Source organism: Orbicella franksi, chromosome 11 (genome assembly GCF_964199315.1).
Source record: "Orbicella franksi chromosome 11, jaOrbFran1.1, whole genome shotgun sequence".
Lineage (NCBI taxonomy): Eukaryota > Metazoa > Cnidaria > Anthozoa > Scleractinia > Merulinidae > Orbicella > Orbicella franksi.
Genome location: NC_138155.1, coordinates 9,841,677 through 9,857,104, shown reverse-complemented (window position 1 = coordinate 9,857,104; position 15,428 = coordinate 9,841,677). Strand labels below are relative to the sequence as shown.

At 37.9% G+C, this 15,428-nt stretch overlaps 1 long non-coding RNA gene across 1 annotated transcript; it reads left to right on the top strand.

Moving 5' to 3' along the window:
* The first annotated feature begins 8,436 nt into the window (after window positions 1-8,436).
* LOC145503066 (uncharacterized) lies at window positions 8,437-13,732 on the top strand. The gene is made up of 2 exons (XR_014051417.1): window positions 8,437-10,196; window positions 13,605-13,732. It is a non-coding gene; the product is annotated as an uncharacterized LOC145503066 (long non-coding RNA).
* Window positions 13,733-15,428: the final 1,696 nt, after the last annotated feature.

The window sequence follows — 15,428 nt, the reverse complement described above, 5'->3', positions numbered from 1 at the left end:
GTTTTTTTTATTAACTAACTCATTAACCGAATGTCACTGACTGTTTCGTTGTTGGGCATGCATACTTTTTTGCTCGTCTAAGAAACTTTCAGTTTCTTCCTGGCTGTTTCCTTTTTCCTGTCCGGTACCAATACGTTTGTGATATAACTTTGTGAATTCTCTATTCTCAATTTTATCTCCTCAGGGTGATAGAATGCACTCTCAGAGTGTTCAATCCTTGTTTTCAGTCGCTACAGTTTTCAGGAAAAAAGCAATAGTTTTCTTGATTTCCTTTTACTTTGTGTTAGGACCTTTTATAAACATGCCCGTAATTGGCCCATGGGCGTTACGGTAGAATAATTTTCAAGTAAAGAATTAGATCCGTTTTAGTGTTAAGTATTTTTAGATTATTATGAAGTAGGCATTTCTTTTTATTTTTTATTTTTTTTTTTTATTTTAGTCGCACGTGATGTTTTATGATTTTACCAACGTATACCATGTAAATGTAAATAATGCACTAGAATTAGCCAATCAGGGTGTGCATGATATCGGCTTTAAACACAAACCATATGTAATAAATGTATGTAAATGATATTTTTATGACAGAGAACTGGACAGGGCAAGAACGTCTTCTTCTTTTGTAAATTTATATATTCATTCCTCTCAGCGCTGTCAAAATGTCTCAGGATCCTTCATTTTTGATACTCCATTATTTTCCACCATACCTAGCACAGAAGCTCACCAGATCCTAACTAATAACCAACATGTGTGTATCTCTGGCCTTTGCTGTGTACTACGTGTATATTCTGTTATCTTGCCTTAACTGCTAGAGGCAATTTTGACAGAGTTGTTTCAACAGTTTCACTTAAATTAATTTCCAGTAACAGCGCTACATGTAGCAGTGTTATTGAGTATGAACTTTATGGAGGGTTTTAAATTTTTATCTCGTTATGATTACAGAAGACAACAAAATATACATGTGTATACATAACTTGATGTTGGTGTTGGTTGCAAATCGTAGTTCATAATAGTCATCCTATTACAGATAAGGGAGAAAGTTCAGAAAGTTTAGAACATATCTTCCCCCAGCACACCTTCTGTCTACAGGTGCAATAATTGGGAGGTTATATATATACAAAGAGTAATATTAAGTTATGAACTTAACATTAAAATCTGACATTTGAACGCCTCCTTTGCTAAAATTAGTCACGATTTAATTGTTATCACTCCCTGTGAAGTCATAGACATTCCAGAGGCAAATTATCACCTAATGTGGAAGTCCTGTCTTCAAGTGAGAGAAAATGACACAAAAAAGTTACCATGAAAGTAAAAAGAATTGTGAATGTTGATATGGTGTACATTGTACATCATGTAAAGGTATTTGGTGAGTGCCAAAGGCATAACATTTCATGTATTGCTTTTTCGGGACAAATTATATAACAGTGACGTTTTAAAAGGTGTGATCAAAAAAATAATGAGTACATTGTCCAGGCAGTACCAGTTTATGGACGGCATATGCAGACAGTAAGAGGAACTGTAAGCATTACCGGGTAAGTTTGTTTTATGCTTTTGACTACTTGTACTTGGATTTTGTGTCATTTCATCACAAGAATAGGTGATGAAAGATGCAATAATTGTTGCAATTTATTTTTGAAGGTAAACTTACAAGTCTACCTATGTTGGATAACAGCTATGTGTAAACTGAATGTAAAGCAAACACACTGTTAAAGATGGGGTAACCCTAAAACTCGGAAACCGGAATCCGGAATCCAGAACCAAAAACCGGAATCCAGAAACCGGAAACCAGAATCCACAAATCAAAGAAAACAAGTTTTTCAAACACTCAAAAATTGTTTTGCTTACATGTCGATTTTTGCCTGTAAAAAATAAGCGGCCAAGTAAAAAGGACCTTAAACTTAACCTCTTTTGAAACAAAAATTCCCCATCTGTTGAAATTCGTGCAACCGTTATTTCTAGTGAGGGCTATATTTATGAGAATCTTAGCAAAGTGCGTCGTAATTTTATTCCAAGCACCCTGACAGCGTCTAAAATAAGCTTGCTGGTAATTAACTGCGCGGCCATGGGCCGAGCTCGGTTCATGTTCTACCCGTGGTTTTGTTTGTTTGTTTGTTTGTTTGTCAGTGACCAGACCCAAACTTCCTCTCGGCCAAATTTTGAATCATGCAACCTGTGATGTTTATTCGCCAAAAGCTGTTGAAACATTAATACAAGGACAATGTTACTTATATCGTTTTCTTTATTTGTGTGTAAAATATATTTTCCTTTGGTTTTATCGAAGCTTTGGATTTGAAGGGAAATAATAAATACGTTAAAAACACTAAAAAAGGGTATTACGTCAGCCACGAAATGCGCTGACGTTGCAACTGTCATTTTCGCTATGTGACAAATAAGATCGTGTTTACTTTGCAAGTTTATTTCGCCAGAAGCGATGGTCATTAATTTATTTGCAATTTTGTGAGTATTCGTGTGGGTTTCTGGAAATGAATCGAATTCTTTGACTGTTTCATTGCAGCAAGTTAAGGGATTTGAAGAAAAATTAAATATTTGCCGAGGTAAACAATAGCTTGTCAGAACTTGCAACGTTTAAGTTAGTGCTAGGAGAAAAAGCACAACTGTTTTAAAACTAGCCATGGATAGCGTAAACCCTCTGATTGTACGACTTGCATGACTACTTCAAAGAAAAAACAAATTAAATTTTGACTGTTCAGGAAGAAAGTTGTTTATTAATAGCGTGACACTCGTTTCCTTTTGTATCATTCATGGGCATATCCCGAGTGAACTTCCAGATTAAGACCATTGCATCATCATAGATTTCACAAAGGCTAAGAGTGATGGTGCAATAACTTATAACACAGTATGTGTTGATCAAGTGATGTGTTTACAGTAATCAATGAATCATCAAGGAATGCTTTGGAATGTGCACTGCGTTGTGGCTGTAGTGTTAACAAAACAGTTAAATTTTAAAAACGCGGTTATAAGATCTAAAAGATCTTCTTGTTGCCATTTTGGTTAATATGTGATCTGCAATTTACCGGAGGTATAAATTTACCCTTTATGTCTAGTAGATACTGAACAAGATAGAAAATGTCATAGAGAGCAGGATGTCCGTCAGTGGCAGCACCCTGTACATTGACGGTCACGCCCCCACTTTCAAAGGCTAACCTGGCTCATCTAAATATAAAATTTGATTTTTCCAACAGATACAAGACTAATTGCAGATCAACACTATTTCCACACTGATACTGTGACAAGTCAGCATTTCATGTTCTTGGCGGCCATCATATTAAAACAATTTATAGAAATGTTGCACACTTACTTCCGTCTGCTTCTCGCTTGCTAACACATTGGACCACATGTTGTTAAAAGATGCTAAAAGACTGCCAGAAACTTACCGCAGTAGCTTGAAGTGAGCAGGCTCCTGTGTTTGGGCCGGGGGCATGAGCGGCAAAGCCGCATGAATGCACTCGTTCACATGCCAATACAGAAAAACACTAGACTTTTTTGGTGCCATCTCCCTAGCATTTGATTCAAACGCGTTCCAAACTAAAATGGGTTTTTCCAAAATGCGAAATTCCGTCAAAAAGGTCAATTTTGTACACTATAAACCGCAGTTTTCGTTACAACATGAGGATTCTCGACTGCAGGCGCACGATTTACAGAGTCATTCCCGCCTAACACAATGAAAACACAACTTCAAAACGTTGTTGGGAATACTGACATTTACTCTGAACAGAATTCGACACCAAAAATCTTCTGTTAAGATTAAGAGTAACACACGGAGGCGAAGTTTGGCCTGAAAATCTGCAGTTAAGGAAGGGTGTTATTATCCAAAGGCCTGAAAGATGCAGAACAACTTCGGTGTTGAATTTCCAACATAATAGAGCATGGCGGCTACTACGCGAAAATTCTGCATTTCAGTTACCAAGAACCAGATAATGCAGAATTTCTGCAACTTAGCCTCAAATAAAATTTAGTATCTAAGACATACAACAACCAGCTTGAGATGCAGAAATTCTGCATCCTTATCCCTACGTAAATTTTAAAGTGAAGTTCTACAAATTTGTCGGATGCAGAAATTCTGCAAGTTCGTTCCGCTTTATTCACTGCTGTACGTACAGCAAAAGAATGATGCAGAAATTCTGCATTTCAACCGGTTTCTCATAATGCAGAAATTCTGCAATGTCTTAAGAATGGCTGACTGTTAGGATCGAGAAACGCCGGTCAACGACCCATTTGGCAAATCGCTCATATTTTGCCCAAAGATACCCTTAGGTGACCTTATTCTAAAAATCATATTATAAGGTTTCAGCGAATTTTTATTTTTCAGAAATTCGCGAAAATTTGAAAGCGCGGTCAAAGTGCGGTTTTTCGTGTAATAACATGACCGAAATAAGGTGCGAGGACGAAGCGCTGCTAAAGTCTTAAAATAAATTCAATTGACTTCAAACTTCACACAAATGTGGAACAACCACTCTAATTTATTCCTCGTTTTAAACTAATCTCAGATATGTTGATATAGTGGTTTTCCAAACCATTTTAAAAACACCTATGAATCGTGTGGAAAATAACAGCAAAATATAGGTCATGTTTAACAGCATAAAAATGCATCTGGTACCTCACTTTCCCATTATTTTACTTTACAGCCTTAAAATGTCATTATTAAACATATACCATGCCAAGTCTCATGCTCGAACTCGCAGTATTTCCCTTTGAGAAAAACGAAAATCTATGTCAATGTGTTGGGCGCAAATAACACAATAATTATACACGAACAAGAGACAAATCAATTTCAATGGCGAAAGTAAAAGGCTACCAGTAATTAAAATCCCGTCAATTCACTGCTATCAGTAGAAACATAATCTCCACTACATAAAAACTGTTTTTAGACGTTTTCGATCGAAACATTGCGCGTTAACTTTGCTTAATTTCCTGTCCGCCGTCATGTCTAGTTTGTCATCGTGTGTATTTCCTTTATGTAAACAACACTGTGAATGGTTGTCATAACAAACGCAAAGAGATTTTCTGGAACCTCGATGTTTTCGATTCTCCAAAACGCTTTAAGTTCGTTAAGACACAATAATGGATTAACTTGGAATGCTGTTTAGCATTGAGGACGTTAAAGGACCGTAAATTAATCGAGTTGAAATATCTTGAAGCAAATCAAAATCGCGCCCTTACGCTAATTGCTAAACAGCCGATCTCCGTTCAAGTTCAAGAAGTCGAGAGGTTAATCCGGCGATGTATTACCGGTACAACAACAAAATCAAACCGAGGTCATCAAAAGTGTAAGTTTAAAAGTGTAGTGGCAAGTTCGAAATAAATTTCGCCTATATAAATTGGAAACAAGAAGTGAAACGGTCTGACCCGAAACAAATAAACGAGATATTAATACGACTAATTTAATCCGAAAACATTACAGAAAACATACCTAAAAGCCGTCGATTCCCCTCAATACCACTCCATATTGCCTTAAAGAGGCCAAGCTTTAGGCTGTAAGAATCAGGGGCCTCATGAATGTGTTTTTATTATATCGGCAACCATGCTGCGTGGCTGTAGCTACAACTAAGAGCCATTCAAGAACAAGAAAAATAATTGCTCCTGGATAGGACAGCTTTAAAAAGCGCATTTCAATCTACTGTCACTACTTTAAACTTGTAATTGCCAAATGTTGAACATTTGCGCGAGAGCAGTGAAAGCGTGACTGGGCTGCTCGTAGGGTTGTGTGACTCATTTTACTGAGTGTCGAATATCAGCCACGCAGCATGGTTGCCGATATAATAAAAACACATTCATGAGGCCCCTGATTCTTACAGCCTAAAGCTTGGCCTCTTTAAGGCAATATGGAGTGGTATTGAGGGGAATCGACGGCTTTTAGGTATGTTTTCTGTAATGTTTTCGGATTAAATTAGTCGTATTAATATCTCGTTTATTTGTTTCGGGTCAGACCGTTTCACTTCTTGTTTCCAATTTATATAGGCGAAATTTATTTCGAACTTGCCACTACACTTTTAAACTTACACTTTTGATGACCTCGGTTTGATTTTGTTGTTGTACCGGTAATACATCGCCGGATTAACCTCTCGACTTCTTGAACTTGAACGGAGATCGGCTGTTTAGCAATTAGCGTAAGGGCGCGATTTTGATTTGCTTCAAGATATTTCAACTCGATTAATTTACGGTCCTTTAACGTCCTTAATGCTAAACAGCATTCTAAGTTAATCCATTATTGTGTCTTAACGAACTTAAAGCGTTTTGGAGAATCGAAAACATCGAGGTTCCAGAAAATCTCTTTGCGTTTGTTATGACAACCATTCACAGTGTTGTTTACATAAAGGAAATACACACGATGACAAACTAGACATGACGGCGGACAGGAAATTAAGCAAAGTTAACGCGCAATGTTTCGATCGAAAACGTCTAAAAACAGTTTTTATGTAGTGGAGATTATGTTTCTACTGATAGCAGTGAATTGACGGGATTTTAATTACTGGTAGCCTTTTACTTTCGCCATTGAAATTGATTTGTCTCTTGTTCGTGTATAATTATTGTGTTATTTGCGCCCAACACATTGACATAGATTTTCGTTTTTCTCAAAGGGAAATACTGCGAGTTCGAGCATGAGACTTGGCATGGTATATGTTTAATAATGACATTTTAAGGCTGTAAAGTAAAATAATGGGAAAGTGAGGTACCAGATGCATTTTTATGCTGTTAAACATGACCTATATTTTGCTGTTATTTTCCACACGCTTCATAGGTGTTTTTAAAATGGTTTGGAAAACCACTATATCAACATATCTGAGATTAGTTTAAAAAGAGGAATAAATTAGAGTGGTTGTTCCACATTTGTGTGAAGTTTGAAGTCAATTGAATTTATTTTAAGACTTTAGCAGCGCTTCGTCCTCGCACCTTATTTCGGTCATGTTATTACACGAAAAACCGCACTTTGACCGCGCTTTCAAATTTTCGCGAATTTCTGAAAAATAAAAATTCGCTGAAACCTTATAATATGATTTTTAGAATAAGGTCACCTAAGGGTATCTTTGGGCAAAATATGAGCGATTTGCCAAATGGGTCGTTGACCGGCGTTTCTCGATCCTAACAGTCAGCCATTCTTAAGACTTGGTGAAAATCCGATGTGAAATATATAGTTCACTGCATTAATAAGAAGGATAGATAAATTTTGTACTGTAGTAAAGAACATGCAGAAATTCTGCATCCCAACCTGATAATGCAGAAATTCTGCATCCCAACCTGATGATGCAGAAATTCTGCATCCCAACCTAATGACTCAGAAATTTTGCATCCCAACCTGATGCTGCAGAAATTCTGCTTTGTGTTAAAAACGCGATGACAATATGATGTGAAATAGTTCACAGATTGAATCGAAATAGTACAGAAACTTTGCTCCTCAGTGACATGCAGTCAAAAACATGCCATAATCATCTACTGGAGGCAATATTTTTAGATATTCAGCGCCCTTACTTTCCTAAATACAATAATTTTAAAATATTTTAAAATCTTAAAATAGTTTTAAAATATTTTGAAATAAAAATACTTGTGGGCAGCACGCAGCAACAACTAATGATCTTGTACAACTGAGTTCATTAATCGACCTGTTTCGTCTGCTAGTGAGACTTCGTTAGGATTAAACTACGAGACACAAAGATGGAACTTATTTTATGCTAAAACTTTGTAGTACAAAGTACGCTCCTAATACAGGGTGTGAATATCCTAAAAATAGGCGTAAACGTTTCCAGAATAGCAGGCGGGTCTCCCTAAATGAGTGAAGAGAGAGAGAGAGAGCTGTTTCTGGCATAACACATAAGCGCGCCTTTGATAAATGCTTGTTTGTTGCTACGGGGGTGAAATGACTAATACGGTATCTACAAATACTTATTTAGGGGCTTCTGAATGGTAGAATAATGAAGCGTAGAACAACCATCATCCCTGAAAAGAAGCAGGTCTAAAAAAGAACTCTTGGACTCGCTGATTTCGTAAGTTATCTTAATACATTCATCCTTAGTGTTAATAGCATGCAGAAATTTTAGAAGGATCTCACGAAAGCCATCCCAGATAACATATATGTCATCGATGAAACGCTGATAGAGAGGAAGATAGCGAGAAAACGTCCCAACAATGTCTCTCTCATGATAATACATGAAAGCGTTTGCCGCTGTAACGGCAAATGGTGTACTCACAGCTATACCAAAGTTTTGGTGGTATATATCAGCGCTAAATTCCGATTTGACAAAATTTTTCTCCAAAATAAGTCGGGTGAACTGAGCCAACAGTGGAGCCTGGGCCATCTTGGCCTCTCGGAGGAAGAGGTCGAGTGCTATAACTGCCTTTTGTCAATGTTCGGGTAAGGTGATGACACATTCACCGTGACAAGATAGCAATTTAATAACTCAAACAGGAGAGATAGTCTCCAAACATTAGATCAACTGACCAGAGTCACGCAATACCGTAGGCATAGCTAGAGAAGGTTTAACTATAAACTCATCTACAAATATGCTAATAGGACGCGTAATGTAGCTGTGTGAGGCGGCAATTGGCCTACCAGCCATGGGTGACTAATGAATCTTAGGAATAATGTAGAATTTAGCGGGATCTAAACTTCTAGGATTAGTGTAATCCTGACGAAGTCTCACTAGCAGATAAAACCGGTCGATTAATACACTCAGTTGTACAAGATCATTAGTTGTTGCGGCATGCTGCTCACAACTATTTTTATTTTAAAAATTGTAAGCTAAGCTTCTCTGTAAGCTTAATTTTTTTTTTAGCCGAGTTCCTCAAATTAAGTAAATTCAACACGCACCTCATGCCTGTTAAACAACACGTACTCCTTGCATCCGGTGCATATTTACCGCAACATTGAACTGACACTATACCCAAAGTAATTTCTGCTAATGATTGTTTCTTTGAACCATGAAAGGGTAACAATTGCGTTTTTCTGCAGGAGATGTCGTGTAAGCGGGGAAAAGGTTGAAATCATCGCCGCGACTTTGTCAACAGAACCTGTAGCCTGCAGAACAGGCGGATTAGCGGGGTAACGCGATACACGAGCGCGGAGAGCGACCTCGTGTATCGCGTTTCGTTCTCTGCTCCGCTAATCCGCATGTTCTGCAGACTACAGAACCTGCTTGATAGAATCTCGATCTCAACTGTCAAATGTGAAAAACTTATTTCCAAAGGTCACTTCCGGAGAGACTACTTTTTAACGGTTCCCCTAAAAAAGTTATTTTGTTTTAAAAATCATCGTTTTACAACATTGAAAGGCTTCAATTTTCATTTTCTTTTATGATAGGTTTTTACTGAGTGAAAAGCTGTCAATCTCAGGGCGCAACGGAAATACCAAGATCGCTGCGCCGTTCTGATTCAAAAGAGCGAACTAACACAATTTTCACGGAACGTGGTGATTTCTCAAAAAGGTAAAAAACAATCGTACCAGACTAATCCAAAGGAGCAAAGCAAGTAAACTGGAATGGATGCCGTAAGAATGCGTATAAGAAAATTGACCTTACAGCGAGTGAGCGTGAAAGGAAGAAAAATCCTTAAGTCTCACCTAGATTTAAAAATGCCACTTGCTCTCTGCATGAAAATAGCACATCACGTTGGTCACAATGCCATATCTCTGTCCGTCACTCTTCGCAAGGGGAGAATCTCCTTTGTATACCTTTGCCATGCCTTCCTCTAGTTTAATGTTCCAGAGACCCATATTAAAAAAATCACTCCGGGATAAGGCGACTTCAGTGATAACTTCGGAACCGGGTGTCGACAAACGGCTGCCCCGGAACTCTTGAAAGGGTGCGGTTTTTTGGAAATAAAACAAACCAATCACAGCAATAGAAAGAAACAAAGGATGTTGATCTTTCCCGGCTAGGGACCAATGATATTGCGATATATCGATCTCCCGTGACAACTCCGTGAGAAAACCACACCTTTTGACATGGTTACGTTAATCATTGCAGACATTTTTTAACGGTTAGAGAAGTTTTCCGCCAGATCTATGTTCTAGGTAACGACTCTCCGCAAAAAAAAAAAATTGTCAGCTTATGGAGTATCATGGATGCAGAGCACATTGATGAACAAGAGTTCATATAAGCTTACTGGAGATACTGAATATTTGCAAAGCACTCCGCTTAAGAGAACTGCTAGACTGAGAGCGTCCACGGGAACAACTGCTTACAACGGTGAGTCACATAATACCTTATTATGATAGGGACTCTTAATACTTTATGGTGAGAAATTATTTCAGAGGATAAGTTATAGCGCGATTGTTCGCTCGGAGAGAAAAACTCATTGGGCTATTTTATTTCTCGTCCTTGCAGACTTTCATGAGACGAACGACGCCAACCAGGTTGAGTTTTGTAAGCGCGATAGAATTCTTGTTTGTTGATGTAATAATATACGTTCATTCACACAAACACGCAAAACGTAAGTTCTTTTTAGTTGAGAAGCCGAAGGCTTCGGCCTTAAAAATCCTTAACCAGAGAACTTTTGTTACGGCATAATTATTTGTAATCCAGGTCACTCTTCAGTTTTTGATTAATTTTTCTGAAGTTGAAGTTTGCCATCATCAACGTTTGAAAACTACCACACTTTTTTTCCCATTCAAATCGACATCGTTTCAGGTTCCCTCAGAGGCGGGTAACGCGATACCGTTTCATCATCACTTCAACAAAAAGACAATCGGTCATCAACTGAGGCCTAGGGGTAGTCAGAAGAGTGTGTAAAGGCGTGAAAAATATGTCCTTTCTCGTAACGTGAGTTTGGGCTAGCTGCCATGTTGCTGTTAAACACACCTTCAGCCCGAGCTTTCCCAATGGGTAATTGGCTTGGGCATAGAGGGAAATGGTTATGACGCCCGGCGAACATCAAATGAGCAAACAAAGATGCCAAGATTTACCAAAAAAGATAATAAAAACATACAACAGAGAACTTTGTCGAGTTCCATAACCATTCCCCTCTATTAACTATGGCTTGGGTGGGGATCAGCTTGGGTTTCCGGTCAGGTCATATTTTCTGGTTACACTACAAATAGTCCAAATAGTTCCCCGAGGTCAACTTTTGACCTGGTAGTGTTTATCGGTAAATTTAATCATCATGGATATCGCGAACCGCGAAACCTATTGTTTGCTTGCAGTCGGTCTTTCTGGTGCGGTTGATTTCGTTTTAAGAAGAATGCGTAGAAGGCGTCTGCGATTACGATTAAATTAGTGGGGATATGGAGCGTATACTGCCGGTGCTGGATTCTGATAACTCTCTTGCTCCCGATTTCGCTAGAATAAATATAGCCGTTGTATAACGCCGCATCTTAATTTGCATCTTTTGGTCTAAAGTTGCTGTGAAAAGAAAACGAATTACAAAACTTTGCACCACTGAAAATAATCAGGTAGTCACAGTTAATCACGAAAGTTGGCCATACCTCACGTCAATAAAGTTCTTATCTTATCTTATCTGGTGCCCGCTGGGTTTATTTGCAGCAATTTCTGCGCAACATCACAAAAAATTGCCCAGTGATTGCTGCCGGTTCCTGTTTAGATATAAGATAAACCCCACGACTTTGTTCTGGGAATGTCATGGGTAATTCTTTTGTTCTCTTTGATGTATCCATAGGGTTTCCATAGACTCCCCTTAGGTAAAGTCCTTCTTTCCCATTGACAGAATGGTCTACGAATAGTCCCTCTTTCGCTTAGTCCGTCATGCGTGACGCGAAAGAAAATTGCGAGAAAAAAATAGCCGCGCGAAATCCTGGGGCACTCCTCACCCCCAGGATTTCGCGCGGCTATTTTTTTCTCGCAGTTTTCTTTCGCGTCACGCACGACGGACTGAGCGAAAGAAGGACTGCTCGTAGTCTATGGGCAAAACCGCAACTATAGACCTAAGCCGTCGAGTGAACCTACGCGTCAACGTGTGATATTGCTATTGTTTACAATATTAATGTGTCGGCAACTTTTCATGTGGCCAGAATATATATCCCACCAGCCCAAGCGGTCTATTTGTATATTGAAAATCGGTCTGTTCGAGAAACAATTAAGGATTAATTGTACACGTGAGCACATCGGACTTTTTAGTAAATTCCACGAGTGGCTGCCGCAGCCACAGTGGAAATTAGAGAAAGTCCGATCTGTTCATAAGTACTCTTTTAATGATTTGTCGCTCGCTTATTCTGCCATATTTATCCTACGGGATTTGTGTATGGGGTCGTGCAGCCAAGTCGTACATTGGCAAACTACTTGTTCTCCAAAAACGAGCTCTTCAACTGATTTATTTTGCGCCCAGTGATGCTCATGCCATTCCTCTTTTCATTCAATCAAAGATTTTACCTGTAAATATGATCTTTTTTGACGCGGTTGTGAATCGCATGCATGATATTTGGAAAAAACTAGCCCCTTCGCCTATGAGAGCTCTTTTCACCAGGTCAAATGAAATTCATGGGTACAACACAAGGCATGTCGCAAAAGGGAATTATCTTCGGAAAGAGGTTAAGTCTGACATTTTCAAAGGCTCTTTTTCGAGAACTGGAGCGATATTGTGGAATAAAATTTCTCCAGACTGGAGAGATTTATCTAAAGCAATCTTTGAGAAAACAATTCGTAGATTTTTATTTGAGACTCTTTCAGATAGGGATGACTATGTTGAAGTCGACACCCTGACTCAAGTTGTTAAATTTAGTTCCTGATTAATTTTAACCCATAGTTTAGTTTATCTTTAGTAAATCATAGCTCCTAGTGTCAATCAAAATATGTAAATGTACTTGTATTAAACGGTTTTGTAAATCCTTCTATAAGTAGTTGCATAACAATCTTATTTTTATTTATTTATTTATTTATTTATTTATTTATTTATTTATTTATTTTAATTTAAATATAGATGTGGCCCGCCTAGATTAGCCCAGGCTACCTGCGGGTTCGCGTTGTTTCTGTTATCAAGCATTTTAACTTAATCTGTATACCTATTTCTGTAAAAATTGTAAATATGCGAGTCGTAATAATAATAAAGTTGTTGTTGTTGTTGTTGTTGTTGTTAATACCTAATTGTTTCGAGAAAAAAAGACGAATTTCCTTTAAGTAATACGGAACCGTAAATACGAGCTTCTATCTGAAGTTTTTTCGTTATAGACTAAGATAAGGTCACGCCGTGATTAAATATTTTTGTTTCGTAACTCTAATTTCCTCAACACTTTTCGCCAAACAAGTTAAGGTTCTCAGTAAAATGTTTTTCTCTTTCGCAAATGAGCCACAAAGCTAGACGAGCAAGTCCCAAGTTTGCAAAATGAAGTTTAATTTCACTGGCTTTCCTGACTCTAAAATTCAAAGCTCAACCGACAAATGCGTTTTTCGCCACCGAAATGTTCGGCCGCTCCTCTCAGCTTCCGACTGCTGCCGAGCACGCAGTAATTAAATAAATGTTATGACCATTTCATTGCATAGTAAATCAAGGGCATTTGAATGGTGAAGTCCTGGTACTAGAATAGCCATTGATATAGATATTTTCACCAGTCATTTTCATTAGCCTGTTTACATGTGAATTCATAATACGAGGAAGGAAATTTCTTTTTGACATTAGTTTGTAATCACTTTGGTCCACTATTTCAGATTTACACTGGAAGATATGTTGCTCCAAGGAACAGGGAGAATCCAGTTGAGCGGGTTGTCCCTTTCTTGGAAGGGCTTGATGTGGAAAAGTTTGTGGCGGTTTTCTTGCCAAACTGCGACGAAGAGCCAGTAATTGGTGAAAGAAGTGACCGAGGATCTTTTCAAGATCCATTACTGGATAGGGACTTACAGGGGGAGATGGTCTCCATTAAACTCGCCAAGATCAATAGAGCCTTGGACGCAGATACTTCTAAAAGAATGTATCATTCTTCCTTCGTTTGAACTTACAGAAGCAAAGAAGCTGCAGGCAACGAGAAGGAAGCACTTAATGGAAAAGTATATTTCACTGAGGAATGCTGCAAATAGTCCTACGTAGAGTAGTGCTCATAGCTTTAAAATTATAAGTTTGTGAAGAATTTTCCTTTGTTAACGTTCATACAGTTACTTCATTCTGAACACCATAGAGGTATATGCAACTGTTTATGCTCATTCTTTTCTTTCCACTTGCTACATAAATATTGTAGTCCACAGATTTCACCTCTTTCTCGCATGCAGTGTATTTTCAATGATAGGGCAAGGTACAGAATTCTGAGTTTTGTCTTGTGCATAGATGCTCTTTGAACACCACAAATTTATTAGTCACTCCTAAAAAGAATTATTTGAGAATTTTTGTGATTTTGTTAGGTTCACTAAAATTGCATATATAGTTAGACATTGAGCAAGGTGCAGAATTTCTGCATCATAGATGGATGGGTTCACTACATTTTCATATATAATTACACATTGAACAAGCTGCAGAATTTCTGCATCGTTGTGGGGTTCAGAAGATTTTAGTGTGTCTAGTCATTGAACAGGGTGCAGAATTTCTGCATCATTAATGGATTCACCAAATTTACATATATGATTACACATTGAACCAGGTGCAGAATTTCTGCATCGTTGTTGGGTTCAGCAGATTTGAGTGTCGTTGAACAGAGTGCAGAATTTCTGCAGCGTTGTTGGGTTTAGTAGATTTGAGTGCATTTGGTCATTGAACCAAGTGTAAAATTTCTGCATCATTGATGGGTTCATTCACTTTACATGTATAATTACACATTGAACAAGGTGCAGAATTTCTGCATCCTTAATCGGCTTGATACCACTGAGAATTGTTATTTTACGCTGACTATTAAATTGACTCGGTTAAATAAAGGCGTTTCTTCTGAACCAGTTTAGTTGTTGGTGAGAATATTGACTTCCACAATGAACACAGTTCAGGCTCCGACAAATATGCATGTGGTTGACCGAAAATACAAAGTTTGGAAAAACCCATTTTAGTTTGGAACGCGTTTTCACTACTGTAGACACTCAGTAAACAACTAACGATGAAGTACACTATATATCAATGAAAGGAATGTCGTCTGTTGGTTATAAATTATAATTGATATGTCTTTGTATGTTCAGTGGTATTCAAGTAGCAGCTATATAAAATGTACAGTATAATTACATCCCTGTTCCTGTCAGTCAATATACGAACAGTGTACACATGGGCAGCCTGGATTAAAACATCAAAGATTTTCGAAGCAACCATGGCCAGGTGAGATATTTCTAAAGAAATATAAATTCAAGGTCCTTAAGATTGCATATAAGGATTGATTTTTACTGTAAACAATATCTTACTGGGTGTATTTTTCTTGTGTACTAATAGTTGTAGAACACAGAGACCACTATTATGACAGAGATATTAATGTGTGAAAAGTTCCATAAAAAATGTATTGGGAGAAGATTAAATCATCATAGATGCAGCTTCTGAGAGATCCCCAATATTAATGAAACATAGATTGT